The 6,553-nt window shown below is 28.0% G+C and overlaps 2 non-coding genes across 2 annotated transcripts; both read left to right on the top strand.

Moving 5' to 3' along the window:
- The first annotated feature begins 2,898 nt into the window (after window positions 1-2,898).
- Window positions 2,899-5,054, top strand: LOC123303990. Its single transcript, XR_006536052.1, has one exon. It is a non-coding gene; the product is annotated as a small subunit ribosomal RNA (ribosomal RNA).
- Window positions 5,055-6,007: 953 nt separating this feature from the next.
- Window positions 6,008-6,162, top strand: LOC123303988. Its single transcript, XR_006536050.1, has one exon. It is a non-coding gene; the product is annotated as a 5.8S ribosomal RNA (ribosomal RNA).
- Window positions 6,163-6,553: the final 391 nt, after the last annotated feature.

Raw genomic sequence — 6,553 nt, 5'->3', positions numbered from 1 at the left:
TAACATGTACGATTTGTATATAAAATAAAATGAAATTTTTTCCCTAAAATTTTTTAATGAATCCCGAAAAATTCTATATATTTCACCTTTATATAGTATTTAGGACTATTTAAAAGGATAAAATTTTTTCGAAAATCTACATATGTATCACATGTATTATACCGGTACCCTGTCGCAATATAACATGTACGATTTGTATATAAAATAAAATGAAATTTTTTCCCTAAAATTTTTTAATGAATCCCGAAAAATTCTATATATTTTACCTTTATATAGTATTTAGGACCATTTAAAAGGATAAAAATTTTTTCGAAAATCTACATATGTATCACATGTATTATACCGGTACCCTGTCGCAATATAACATGTACGATTTGTATATAAAAAAAAAATATACATTTTTTTCTAAAAATTTGCATTAATTCCAAAAATTTTTTAATAATTTATTATAATTATTAATGTTTATTGAATAATTTATTATAATGCATAAATTTCATTTAATAAAATATGATAAAAGCAAAAAAAAATTTTTTTGGTCCCAAAATAAAAATTTTTAGCTGAAAAAAATTTTTTTTTTAAAATTTTTTTCTTTAAATTTTGATTATTCTGTAAAGTTTATGATGTTTAAAGCCATTTTAAACATTATCATATTTTGAGTTTGAAGCACCGGGTGTAATGTCTTTAATATATATGATGGATAGTGCGTGTAAGTTAATGAGATGAATGTATATCTATGTATAACAGTGTATTAGTGGTATTACGTTCAGCAGTCTCACACATATGATATAGTATGGTATAGTATAAGTTGTTTATTTTTCATACTGTCCGTGTATCATTCAACAAAGGTGGTGTAGAGTTGTATATGGCTTGGTATGACGTTGTTGCAATTCTATGGACACTATGATATTACGGAATAACAGATAGAGGAATAACACTTATCGTATATGTATCATTTATGTATGTTGACTGTGTAATGAATACTAAATATAATAAAATAATACACTTTTTAATAGAATAACATTTGTTTCATGTTTTAGTATGATATTAAATGGTATAGAATAGGTTGTTTATTTTTCATACTGTCCGTGTATCATTCAACAAAGGTGGTGTAGAGTTGTATATGGCTTGGTATGACGTCGTTGCAATTCTATGGACACTATGATATTACGGAATAACAGAAAGAGGAATAAAACTTATTGTATATGTATCATTTATAACGTACTTTTATGTTGACAAGAATGAATGTATATCTATATGAAATAGTGTATTTTGTGGTATTATGTTCAACAGTCTTACATATATGATATAGTATGATATAGTATAATTTGTTTATTTTTCATACTCTAAGTGTATCATTCAACAAAGGTGGTGTAGAGTTGTATATGGCTTGGTATGACGTCGTTGCAATTCTATGGACACCATGATATCACGAAAAAACAGAAAGAAAAATAACAATTATCGTATATGTATCATCTATATTATTATTGTATTTTGACTATGTAATGAATGCCAAATTTAAAAATATACACTTTCTTAATAGAATAACATTTATTTTAGTATAATATAAAATGATATTGAATATGTTGTTTAATTTTCATACTGTTCGTGTATCATTCAACAAAGGTGGTGTAGGTATGTATATGGCTTGGTATGACGCTTTTGCATGTCTATGGACACCATGATATTACGAAAAAACAGAAAGAAGAATAACACTTTTCAAATATGTATCATTTATATATTTTATTAACATGAACGCAAAATATACAAAATTATATATATATATACTCAAAATATTCTGGATGGTAATCAGTTTGGTTTATTTTGATATTTAATATTGTATTTTGGTTTTTTTGCTAGTAATGTTTCGAATATGTATATGCTGTTATTATTTTTTAGGTGTACATTGTATTAAATTGTTATCAATTATTTAATGTATGTATACAAAATAATAGCAAAAACATTTTCAATTATTATATAAAAATTTTTTTTTTTACACATGCATATTTATTAATATATGAAATTTTATCTCAGTTTTAATAAATATGTATTGAAATGAATAATAATACAATCTTATATATATTGATAATAGTCTGGATGGTAATCAGTTTGGATTATTTTGATATTAAATATTGTATTATTATTTTTGTAAAAAAATTAATGAGAATTTTGTAAAAAAACCTCTATATGTATATCTTTTTATATCAATATTTAAAAAAAAAATTTTTTTTATTAAATTATTGATTATAAATAGAATAACATATAAATTTTTTTGTCAAAGCAAGTTCATGGGTTATAAGTTTTAAACTTTACACTCCCATATGAGCACACAATATTTATATAAAAATTATTTTTATAAATAATATTACATTGACTCACCTCATACCAAGCGAGAATATTAAGTGTTATTATAACGTTTTTTATTTAAAATTAACTTTTTAAATAAAATTAAAAAATAAATGACGCTTTCAATCTAGCGACGAGTATGAGAAAATGTTTGAAATATTTTAAGACCCATTTGGTGATGGTCTGACAAAAATCATAATTATTTTTTTTTTTTTTTTTTCAATAATATTTATTATGAATAACATGTTATATATTTCTTTTTGTAAAAGCAAAAAAATTATATAAATGACATAATAAAATATATATTTGAAAAAAAAAAAAATTAATAATAATATATATATCTCATATGTTTTTTCTATTAATTTTAAAACAATAGAGATATAAAAAAAAAAAAATTTATATCAGTAATGGGTGAGACCATCTGATATTTAAAATGAAATTGTAATAATATTATTATATATTAATAATTATTGTATGAAAATTTTTTTTCTTATAATAAGAAAACAAAAATATCATGTATATTATTATATATTTAATATTATAAATACAAATAGTTCCCTGGTTGATCCTGCCAGTAGTCATATGCTTGTCTCAAAGATTAAGCCATGCATGTCTCAGTACAAGCCAAATTAAGGTGAAACCGCGAAAGGCTCATTATATCAGTTATGGTTCCTTAGATCGTACCCACATTTACTTGGATAACTGTGGTAATTCTAGAGCTAATACATGCAAACAGAGTTCCGACCAGAGATGGAAGGAATGCTTTTATTAGATCAAAACCAATCGGTGTAAATTTTAATTTGCATCGTTTAATTTGGTGACTCTGAATAACTTTAAGCTGATCGCACGGTCTCGTACCGGCGACGCATCTTTCAAATGTCTGCCTTATCAACTGTCGATGGTAGGTTCTGCGCCTACCATGGTTGTAACGGGTAACGGGGAATCAGGGTTCGATTCCGGAGAGGGAGCCTGAGAAACGGCTACCACATCCAAGGAAGGCAGCAGGCGCGCAAATTACCCACTCCCGGCACGGGGAGGTAGTGACGAAAAATAACGATACGGGACTCATCCGAGGCCCCGTAATCGGAATGAGTACACTTTAAATCCTTTAACGAGGATCCATTGGAGGGCAAGTCTGGTGCCAGCAGCCGCGGTAATTCCAGCTCCAATAGCGTATATTAAAGTTGTTGCGGTTAAAAAGCTCGTAGTCGAATCTGTGTCCTACACTGTTGGTTCAATGCTCGCATTGTTTAACTAGCATGTTATGTGGGACGTCCTACCGGTGGGTGGTACAGATTATGTATAAAGTATATTTTAGTGTTATTATTTATTTAATGCATTATATATATTTTTATTATGTAATTTGTCGTAAGTGTTTAACCGTTAAGAGCGGTGGCAGCCCCCAATTGCAATCCCGTCGCGGTGCTCTTAATTGAGTGTCGAGGTGGGCCGGTACGTTTACTTTGAACAAATTAGAGTGCTTAAGGCAGGCTCAAATTTTGCCTGAATATTGTGTGCATGGAATAATGGAATAGGACCTCGGTTCTATTTTGTTGGTTTTCGGAACTCCGAGGTAATGATTAATACGGACAGATGGGGGCATTCGTATTGCGACGTTAGAGGTGAAATTCTTGGATCGTCGCAAGACGGACAGAAGCGAAAGCATTTGCCAAAAATGTTTTGATTGATCAAGAACGAAAGTTAGAGGTTCGAAGGCGATCAGATACCGCCCTAGTTCTAACCATAAACGATGCCAGCTAGCGATCCGCCGAAGTTCCTCCGATGACTCGGCGGGCAGCTTCCGGGAAACCAAAGCTTTTGGGTTCCGGGGGAAGTATGGTTGCAAAGCTGAAACTTAAAGGAATTGACGGAAGGGCACCACCAGGAGTGGAGCCTGCGGCTTAATTTGACTCAACACGGGAAACCTCACCAGGCCCGGACACCGGAAGGATTGACAGATTGAGAGCTCTTTCTTGATTCGGTGGGTGGTGGTGCATGGCCGTTCTTAGTTGGTGGAGCGATTTGTCTGGTTAATTCCGATAACGAACGAGACTCTAGCCTGCTAAATAGACGTACTTTACCGGCATCTCAAGGCCCATCGGCTGTTTGTTTCCCATTTCATTCATTTTCATGTGTGTTATGTATTGTATTTATATATGCATGTATTTTTGAGATTTAACGATCAAGATTATATTTTGTATATATTGTGCTTTATGTTGCATATGTTATGGTGTATGGGTACGCAGTTTTTTGATGTGGTTTTTACTGCCGGCGTACAAATAATTCTTCTTAGAGGGACAGGCGGCATTCTAGCCGCACGAGATTGAGCAATAACAGGTCTGTGATGCCCTTAGATGTTCTGGGCCGCACGCGCGCTACACTGAAGGAATCAGCGTGTCCTCCCAGGCCGAAAGGTCCGGGTAACCCGCTGAACCTCCTTCGTGCTAGGGATTGGGGCTTGCAATTGTTCCCCATGAACGAGGAATTCCCAGTAAGCGCGAGTCATAAGCTCGCGTTGATTACGTCCCTGCCCTTTGTACACACCGCCCGTCGCTACTACCGATTGAATGATTTAGTGAGGTCTTCGGACTGGTACGCGGCAATATTTCTGATATTGCCGATGTTGCTGGGAAGATGACCAAACTTGATCATTTAGAGGAAGTAAAAGTCGTAACAAGGTTTCCGTAGGTGAACCTGCGGAAGGATCATTAACGATATATATAAAATATATTTATTTATATTTTTTGTATTGTTTTTAAATATTCCAAAAAATAAAAATATTATTGATAAGAAATATTTTTTTTAACAAAATAACATATTAATATGTAATTTTCTCAAAATATATAATAGTAATTATGTGTTAAAAGAGATTTATTTTGGTTATGATATCATATTAAAGTAATACGCCAAACTTTTTTTATACACATAATATATCTATACATATAATATAGAGAATATTATATAAATATTAATAATATATTTGTTACATATAAAATATTTTTATATTCAATATTATTATTATTATTAAACAATAATTATTAATAAAATCTATAAATAATTTCTCTTATAAAAAAGTGAAATTTAAAATAGAATATATTGAAATTATTTGTTTATATGTATATAATCTCTATTAAGAAAAATAAAATAAGATTATAATTGATATAATCTATATTTTTATTTTTCTATGTTATATAATAAAAATAAAGAAAACACAAGATAAAATTTTTTTAAAGAATAAAATTTATTTCAAATTTAAATTTCTTTATGTTTTGTCTTGATATTTCTTTTTTTTTATTAAAAGTTATTATGTTAAAAAACAAACCCATTTGTTTTGTACCATATTAATATTATATATATTTTTATGTAGAAAATAATTTATAAAAAAAAAATAAATACATTTCTATAAAATATACCAAATATTAATTATTATATCTAGCTAGCACTAACAAAAATATCAAAAATGTTATGTATATATTTATTAATACCATAATATCTTTAATTTATATATATATATATTTAAAATAAAATATATAATTTATATTCTAGAAAAATTTTTTTATTTTAAAAGAATTTATAAAGATATATAAATTAATAATTTTATTTTTTATATTAAAAATAAAGATTATTATTAATAATAATACTTACATTTAAAATTTAAAAAGATTACCCTGGACGGTGGATCACTTGGCTCGTGGGTCGATGAAGAACGCAGCTAATTGCGCGTCAACTTGTGAACTGCAGGACACATGAACATTGACATTTCGAACGCACATTGCGGTCCTTGGATACTGTTCCCGGACCACATCTGGCTGAGGGTCGTATACATTATATTAATATAATAAAAGATTATTTTACATAAAATTTTTTTTATGAAAAAGAAATTTATCAATAATTAAAAAAGAAAATTTATTTTTTCATATTTAATTAAATTGATAAATAAAATTTTTATAAAAGAAATGTAAAATTATTTATATATGAATGTTTTACGCCAAATATAAGAAAAAAATAAATATAAAATGTTTTTAATAGCATTTAAAATTTATATATTTTTTATTATTTGTCGACATTTTTAAATTAATATATCAATATTATTTTTTATCATTTATATATAATATTATAAAACTTTATGTTAATAATAATATTAATAATAAATGATATTAATAATATATTTTTAAAATATTAAATAAAGAAGAATAAACAAAAATATTAT

This window comes from Chrysoperla carnea (assembly GCF_905475395.1).
Source record: "Chrysoperla carnea chromosome X unlocalized genomic scaffold, inChrCarn1.1 SUPER_X_unloc_172, whole genome shotgun sequence".
NCBI classification, from domain to species: domain Eukaryota; kingdom Metazoa; phylum Arthropoda; class Insecta; order Neuroptera; family Chrysopidae; genus Chrysoperla; species Chrysoperla carnea.
The sequence above is the reverse complement of the archived record's forward strand: the minus strand, read 5'-3'. Positions and strand labels throughout refer to the sequence as shown.